This window comes from Ursus arctos, unplaced genomic scaffold (assembly GCF_023065955.2).
Source record: "Ursus arctos isolate Adak ecotype North America unplaced genomic scaffold, UrsArc2.0 scaffold_14, whole genome shotgun sequence".
Classification (NCBI taxonomy): Eukaryota; Metazoa; Chordata; class Mammalia; order Carnivora; family Ursidae; genus Ursus; species Ursus arctos.
The window spans coordinates 11,842,005-11,850,550 of record NW_026622808.1 but is presented as its reverse complement, the minus strand read 5'-3'; the positions used below and the strand labels follow the sequence as shown (position 1 = coordinate 11,850,550).

General features: G+C 43.0%; 1 protein-coding gene across 1 annotated transcript in view; it reads right to left on the bottom strand.

Annotated features, from left to right (window-relative positions):
* The window catches only part of UBE2G1 (ubiquitin conjugating enzyme E2 G1), a 100,084-nt gene that overhangs the window by 74,287 nt on the left and 17,251 nt on the right, over positions 1-8,546 (bottom strand). The gene's annotated exons all lie outside the window — the stretch shown is intronic.

The window sequence follows — 8,546 nt, the reverse complement described above, 5'->3', positions numbered from 1 at the left end:
AAAAAACTCCCTCTCCCTCTCCTTCTGCCCCCTCCCCCGCCTCTCCCTCTCTTTAAAAAAAAAAAAAAAAAGATTGCCTAGTTCTAACATCATCTGCAAGGAAATCCCTTTCTAACAACCCTTATGGAGATTTAACTTAGCAGCGACTAACACAGATTTACTGAGTGCCCAGTACATGTCCGGCAAGGACTGCGCGGTGGCTAGGAACAGGACGGAGCCGTCATGGGCACAGAGGTAGGTGCGCGGTGGCTAGGAACAGGACGGAACCGTCATGGGCACAGAGGTAAGAGGACTTTCCTTGCCCCCTTGTGGCTGGGGAGGCACCGTGGGACTAGACGGAGCCGATGACTTCTGGCTAGACCTTGTACCGGCTGGTTGCACAGAGCCTCTAAGCACCAGTACCTCTCTCTGGCAACATCTGAGATGGTAGCTGCAGTATCAGCGAGAACCTCAGAGAGCAGAGACCTCTGTCAACCTGAGCCGATGAGAAATAAACCCTTGTATTTTAAGCCACGGGGACTTTCTGGGGGTGGATGGGTGTGTGTGTGTGTGTGTGTTTAACCACAACATAACAGAGCCCGTTCTAACATAAATGTGATCAATACAGTCTCCTTCCCACAAGCTGCCTACTGCAAAGTTAGGTCTCCCTGACCTCATACTGGCAATTTTTTTTTAAAGACAAATAACTACTATCTACTATTTTAGCAAATTTTCTGCCCAACTATAGAAAACTTTCTAAATCCTGATTTTATCGACTAACCTAACGGTTATTCAATCTCTGTGATTCCTACAAACTTAGTACATACAATAATGTCTTCAAGTGACTATTTTTTGAAATTTGATCAATCAAGTTCAGGAACCCTGAGGCAAACCAGCAGAATGTCCATCATGACGAGTGATGGGCCAATCCACCACCACTACTGTTTTAACTGTTCAACTGAACACACATCTAGTCTTCCACTGGCTACGAGGAACCATTGTGCCAAGTGCAGAATCACTACAAAGACTCTACATGACTGAGGAGGGAAAGGATGGGAATGGGAATTACAAAACAGGATACTATTTTGGCCTGACCAGTTAACATCACACGAAGGGGCAAGGGCAAACACCTACATAAAAATCATAGCCAAGTACAAAATGATAAACGCCTTAAGGATAAAGAAAATACTGAGTAGGGAAGGTAAAAGTTCACTAAAAATATGTCAGGCCCTAATCTAGACATATTCTCAGTGCCAACGGCCTTGAAAAACTATTTCGCAAGGATGAGGGTGCTGGAGAAGACGTCCAAGCAGCAAAAACATTTAAACTACTGGTCCTTTACCTTTTATAAAGGGTGAGCTTATTTTACTAAACAGAGATGGGAAAAAGGAAAGAACAGTCCCAAGTAAAAAGTATGTGTTACATAGGAAAAGGAATATGTAACAAAAGAGGAAATATCTGAACACAGAGGGGTTTGTTTTTAAATATCTTATCCTGCCCCCCAAGTAGAATATGCTTTATAGAGATACACAAAATACAAAATAAATTAGAAACAGATGAGAAAAAGAGAATCCATGAAAGACATTTAACAGAATCAGAAACAATGGACATTATAAAATTCCATTTAAAATGCATATGACGGGGGCGCCTGGATGGCTTAGTCCATCAAGTGTCCGCCTTCGGCTCAGGTCACGATCCCAGGGTCCTGAGATCGAGCCCCACATTGGGCTCCCTGCTCAGTGGGGAGTCTTCTCCCTCTGCCTCTGCCCTTCCCCTCCCTCGTGCTCTCTTTCTCTAATATTTTTTAAAAAAATGCATGACTCCCCGTGCTCCTCTCTCTCTCTCTCTCAAATAAATAAATAAAATCTCTTAAAAAGGGGGGAGGGCTTGGGTGGCTTAGTCTGCTAAGCATCTGCCTTCGACTCAGGTCATGATGCAGGGGTCCTGGGATCGAGCCCCACATTGGGCTCCCTGCTCTGCCAGGAGCCTGCTTCTCCCTCTCTCTCTCCCTGCCGCTCCCCCTGCTTGGGTGTGCATGCACTTGCACTCTCTGTCAAATAAAATCTTGATTTAAAAAAAAAGGAAATATGATCAGACAGCCACAATTAAGTACCACTAAGGTTAAAAAAATTATTTTAATGATTAAATAGTTATTTGCATTGCTAGCAAAAAGAATGAATTTACTCCTGAAGGTCCCCTTAAAAAGGACGGTGTAATGCAACATCTTCATAATACCCAAATAAGTGTCACTGGGCTCCTGCTGACAGCACACCTCCCCAGGTGGGAGATGGCAGTGATGGCATCCAAAGTACAAATCAGTCAAGACCCCTCTATGTAGGTAGGTGTGCAGCTTTCTGTAGTCTGAAGCGGCACTTAAGGGAACGCCAGGAGTCAGGGGCAGTTAGAGGACATCAGCAGGTAGGGGGTTCCAAAACCCCATGGGAATCTAATTAAAGGGACAGACCCTCTCTTCCCTTCACCAAATGCACCGTTTTGAATACAATTTCAAGGGCTTCCAGACTACAGTGTCCATCAAGACCTCCAGAAGCAGGGGTGGACCGCAGAGCCTCCGGTCAGTGCAGGCAGAGCTGACTGGCAGCAGCCGGTCTCTGTGCGCACCGCCTCAGTACCTAGAGTGCAGTTACTTCTACTCCACGGGGACAACGGAGAGGAACCCCAGTGGAGAGCAGACTCCTCTCAGTGGTCACTTACAAAGGCTTAACACTCTTCCCAGACTGCCACCATCGCCCCCAACCACTCAGGACCTCTTCTAGTTCAAAGCTGAACTAACATTCTATTCTGGGAAACCAGCCATCACCAGACTCATCAGGCTTCTCACTTGTCCTGACCGTCTTCAAAGGTCTGGCTAATTCCTATCAATCATTCTTCAGTCTTCCCTTAGCTATCACTCCCATGTGATGTTCTCCCCAACCCCTCCTGCTGTGTGATCTTCGCATTTTATGGCAATTACAAATGTGACTATCTTCCCTGCTCAGCAGACATACTTCCTACAAGACGCAATTTCTCCAGGGTCTCCCAAGCCCGACAGCACTGCTAAACCTTAAACAACACGGGTTTGAACTGCACAGGTCCACTTACAGGTGGATTTTCTTCAATAAATATATTTGGAAAGTTTTTTTGGAGACGTGGAGAAATACAGTTCTGTAAATGTATTTTCTCTTATGATTTTCTTTAGCGCACTCTGCTGTCAGGATTCAGTATGTAATACATACAACATATAAAATATGTGTTAATTGACTGTTTACATTATTGGTAAGGCTTCCAGTTAACAACAGGCTATTACTAGTTAAGTTTTGCGGGAGTCAAAAGTCACACAGAGACTTTCAACTGTGCAGGGAGTGGGCACCCCTAACCCCCACATTGTACAATGGTCAACTGCATTTAAAGTCAGCATTCAAACATTTACCTGAAGAACAAGACTACCTCTGGTGAAAACTGTATCTGCCTTAGAAATTTTATAATCTCCCTTCTGATACACAAATGAGCAAACTTCTAGCTCACATAATATGGCTCAGGTACCTAGCTGAGAACATGGTCAAGGCAGCTCAATCCAAATGCCACCCTGAACACTTCAAAATAAATAATAAAGCATTCAGAGAATGCCTGACTTTGAGCAGTTACTTTATGCTGTACTCTCCAAATTAAACTTTTGGCAAGAAGTGCACCCAGGGACTGAAAGAAACAGCTTATAATTAAATGGCAGAACCACTGTTATTTATTTAAACCACTCTTAGATCATCTATCTTCATCATAAGGCTGTCTTCCCATTCTCTATAGAGAAAATGCTTCCATGTAGTTCACTCAAAAGTGGTATCAGATCATGGAGGAGCCACTAAAAAGGACACTGGCCAGAACACATTCATTTTTTCTACTCCAATGTTAATTATTACTTGACCCATAAAGAAACAGTCTCCTATGGGCCCTAAGAATGATCCCAATGGTAAATTAAAGTGTTATCAGTCAAAGTTCAAGGCAGAAAACAGGAAATAGATTAGGTATTGTAAGGAGAAGGAATCCAATGAGGAATTGGGCACTTACAAAATTACCAGAAGGGCTAAGAATGAGAAAGTACCTCCAGGAAGACCATCAGAGAAATACAGAACTGACCCACCCCCAGCCCTGGAGCTAAGAGCTCAAGAACAGAGTACAGCAACTGCTATCCAGATTCAGAAAGGTGAAATCAAGGAGGAATCACCACGTTACCTGTACCTGCAACACTGTACTGCAGATCACAGCCAGTGTAATGAGAAAATAGGGGTGGCTGGGTGGCTCAGTCAGTTAAGGGTCTGCCTGCGGCTCGGGTCATGATCCCAGAGTCCTGGAATCCAGTACCGCATCGGGCTCCCTGCTCAGAAGAGAGTCTGCTTCTGCCTCTCCTCCTGGCTCATGCTCTCTCTCTCAAATAAATTAAGGAAGGAAGGAAGGAAGGAAGGAAGGAAGGAAAAGAAAGAAAGAAAGAAAGAAAGAAAGAAAGAAAGAAAGAAAGGAAGAAAGAAAGGAAGAAAGAAATAGAAGGCACACAAATCGAAGAAGTAAAACCATGCTGACCTGCAGACCACTGTATATCAAGAAACCTCTACAGAAAACATAAAAAAGCTCAAGAAACCTCTACAGAAAACATAAGAAAGCTAACTCCATTTAGCAAGGCTGCACAACACAAGGTCAAAATACAAAAACCTATTTTTTTTTGAGAGAGAGAAAGAGAGCCTGGGTGGGGGGACACCACACGGAAGAGGGAAGGGGAGAGAATCTTAAGTAGGTGCCACACCCAGCACAGAGCCTGACGTGGGGCTTGATCTCAGAACCCCCTAAGATCATGACCTGAGCCTAAATCAAGAGTCGGACACTTAACCAACTGAGCCACCCAGGCGCCCGTTTTATTTTTATATATAAGCAATGAATAATTGGAAAATAAAATTTTAGATGATTTAACTTACAGCAACATTAAAAAAAAAACATGAAATACTGATGGATACATTAAATAAAGCAGGTGTAAGATCTACACACAGAAAACGACAAACTTTTCTAAAATGTAGAAAGACCTAAATAAATGGACAGCTATGCCACGTTCACAGGATGGAAAACTCAAACTGTTAAGATGTTAACTCGCCACAAACTAATCTAGATGTTCACCGTAATTCCACTCAAAACCACAGCAGGCTTTTTTGTGGAAACCACCGAACTGACTTGAAAAGACCTCAACACGCCAAAACAATCCTTAAAAAGTAAAAAAAAGTTAGAAGGCTTCCACCACATAATTTCAAGAATATTCAAGAAACTATGACAGTGGCTGAAGGACAGGCATAAAGACCAACGTAACAGAATACAGAGTCTCCAAAGAGATCTGCACAATAGGTCAGTCAACAGATTTTCCACAAAAGTTCAAAGATAGGGGCGCCTCGCTGGCTCAGTTGTTAAGCGTCTGCCTTCGGCTCAGGGCGTGATCCCGGCGTTCCGGGATCGAATCCCACATCAGGTCCCTCCGCTGGGAGTCTGCTTCTTCCTCTCCCACTCCCCCTGCTGTGTTCCCTCTCTCGCTGGCTGTCTCTATCTCGGTCAAATAAATAAATAAAATCTTAAAAAAAAAAAAAGTTCGAAGATAATTCAGAGCAAAAGGATAGTGCTTTCAGCAAATGATGCTCGAACAACAGATGTAATATGCTACAGCACAGACCAACCGTGAAGTACACACTAGAGAACACATACTGTACTCTCTCGTTTACACAAAACGTCCAGAAAGGCAAGTCCACGGGGACAAAAAGTCAATCGGCAGCGGACGGGGGCTGGGAAGGGGACCACTCACAGGCACAAGTTTCTTTCTGTGGTGGCAGAAACACTCGGACATGACACGGTGACGATCTGCAACTCTGTACTGCAAGCGCAGAATTATATACCTACACCGAGGAGGGTTAACGGGACGCAAATTAAACCTCAATAAATCTGTTTAAAGAATAAGCTTGGGGGGGGGGGGGAGAAGTTCTTGGAAATCAGAAATACAATTGCCAAGCGAAAAATTAAGTGACCAAAATAAATGGCAAAACCAAGTCACTAACCTGGGGGAAAAGTAGAGAAAATCTCCAAAATATATTAACAAAAGATAGAAAATGGACAATATGAAAATAAAGAGGCAAAGAAAAGAAATTAAGGAGCTCCAACACCTGACTAGAAGTTCCAAAGAATGGGTTCTGCTGGAGAACGCAGAAGATGACAAAAGAGCAAAAGGAGGACGTTTCTGAGCGAAAGACAGACCTAAGCCCACAACCCAACAGAGCCACTGAGAGTCTAAAACAAGGAATGAAAAATGCTATACTTAAGACACACACATGGGTAAAATTTTATAACTCTCAGTATAAAGAAAACTATTTTTTAAAAGATTTATTTATTTGACAGCGAGAGAGGGAACACAAGCAGGGGGAGTGGGAGAGGAAGAAGCAGGCTCATAGCGGAGGAGCCCGATGTGGGGCTCGATCCCAGGACCCTGGGATCATGCCCTGAGCCGAAGGCAGACGCTTAATGACTGAGCCACCCAGGAGCCCCGAGAAAACTCTTTAGAACGTAACAACAGTATCTCCAGAGAACAAACATTGGGCTGACGTGAGTCCCTCTTCACTCACCGTGTGCTCACGAGGCGTTCTGGACACCACAGACAATGGAGCAATGACGGCCCAGTTCTGTGGGAAAAAGATGTTGAAGCCAGAATTCCCAGAAAACTTGTCAATCAAATGTTAGGACAAAATAAAGGCATCTTCCAATATGCGAGGACTTACAATTTGCCACCCACGCACTCTTTATAAAATTTAGAAATACGAGGGGCGCCTGGGTGGCTCAGTCGGTTGAGTGTCCAACTCAATTTCAGTTCAGGTCATGATCTCAGGGTTGTGAGATCAAGCCCCGCGTCAGGCTCTGCACTGGGGTGTAGCCAGCTTAAGATGCTCTCCCTGAGACGCCCCCCCCCCCAACGCCTCTCTCCCTCTCTAAAAAATAAAAAATAAATTTTAAAAAAGTAAGAAATACTATAATGAGTACAGCATGAGCCAGGAAAGAAATGGGGGCTGAGTAGGCCAAACAAATGAGTCGAAGCAGAAGGAAAGAAGACTGGGGACTTACAAATTCTCCTCTAATTAAGGTTCACTGATGAGAGTTTATACCTCCCTTTTTAGATTCAAAAACATTATTTGGTATTACGGTGAATACATTAACATAATCATATAAATGCTACTTCCTGATTTTCCTTTTTTGAGACTAGATAAGCCCAGAAGACGATTTCAGTTATAAAACAGAATACAAATGTTATAAACCCTGACAATATAAAAATAATATAATTAACAAAATCTGTAGGAAGAAGAAAAATTACTGAAGGTAAGTGAGCTGATTTATCTTTCATAGCAGGGACTCGTATGTAAGGCTGACAAATCATTAACAGTAATAAAGACAATCAGCAGAAGAGCTACAAACAGATAGTAAGAATTAGGGAAGGAGTGTTACTACATTAAATCTTCATCTTTCATATAAATTATAGTGGTAACCACGCACATGAACTCTAAATTCCCTTCTGGAGACAGAGAAAGGAGGAGTGAACGAGAGACAATTTTCATTCTATTCTGTTCGGTAGAACTTACATTTTTTGTCATGAATGTGCAACACTTTCATAATTTAAAGAATTGTTTTAATAAAAAGTGAATTATGTTTCAACCATACAGTGGAATACTGTGTGGGTTTCACAGAACAATATAAGTTCTCTATGTGCAAATACATAAAGATAGCTACACTAGGGGCGCCTGGGTGGCTCAGCTGGTTAAGTGCCCGACTCCTGATTTCGGCTCCAGTCATGATCTCAGGGTCATGGGCTCGAGACCTGGGCACAGAGTTTGCTTGGGATTCTCTCCCCTTCTGCCCTCCCCCTCCCCCACCACACGTTCTCCCACACAAGTGCGCTCTCTCTCTAAAATAAATCAATCTTTTAAAAAAAGATTCCCTCTCTCCCTCTCCCCCAAACTGTCTCCCTCTCAAAAAAAAAAAAAAAAAAAAAAGCTACACTGTATTAGGTGAAAAATCAAGATTAAGAACAAAGCATTAAGATGGTACGTGTTTAAAATAAAATGTGATGGGGCGCCTGGGTAGCGCAGTCGTTAAAGCGTCTGCCTTCAGCTCAGGGCGTGATCCCGGCGTACCGGGATCGAGTCCCACATCGGGCTCCTCTGCTATGAGCCTGCTTCTTCCTCTCCCACTCCCCCTGCTGTGTTCCCTCTCTCGCTGGCTGTCTCTCTGTCACATAAATAAATAAAATCTTTAAAATAAATAAATAAATAAATAAATAAATAAATAAATAAATAAAAATAAAATGTGGGATATAGCGACTTTAGAGGACAATTTGGCAGTTTCTTATCAAGTTAAACATAGTCTCTTACCATACAATCAGCAATCATACTCCTTGGTATTTACCCAAGTGAACTGAAAATTTACGTTCACACAAAAACGTGTACACAAATGTTTACAGCAGCTTCATTCCTAGTCACTAAAAACTGGAAACACCGAGATACCCTTCC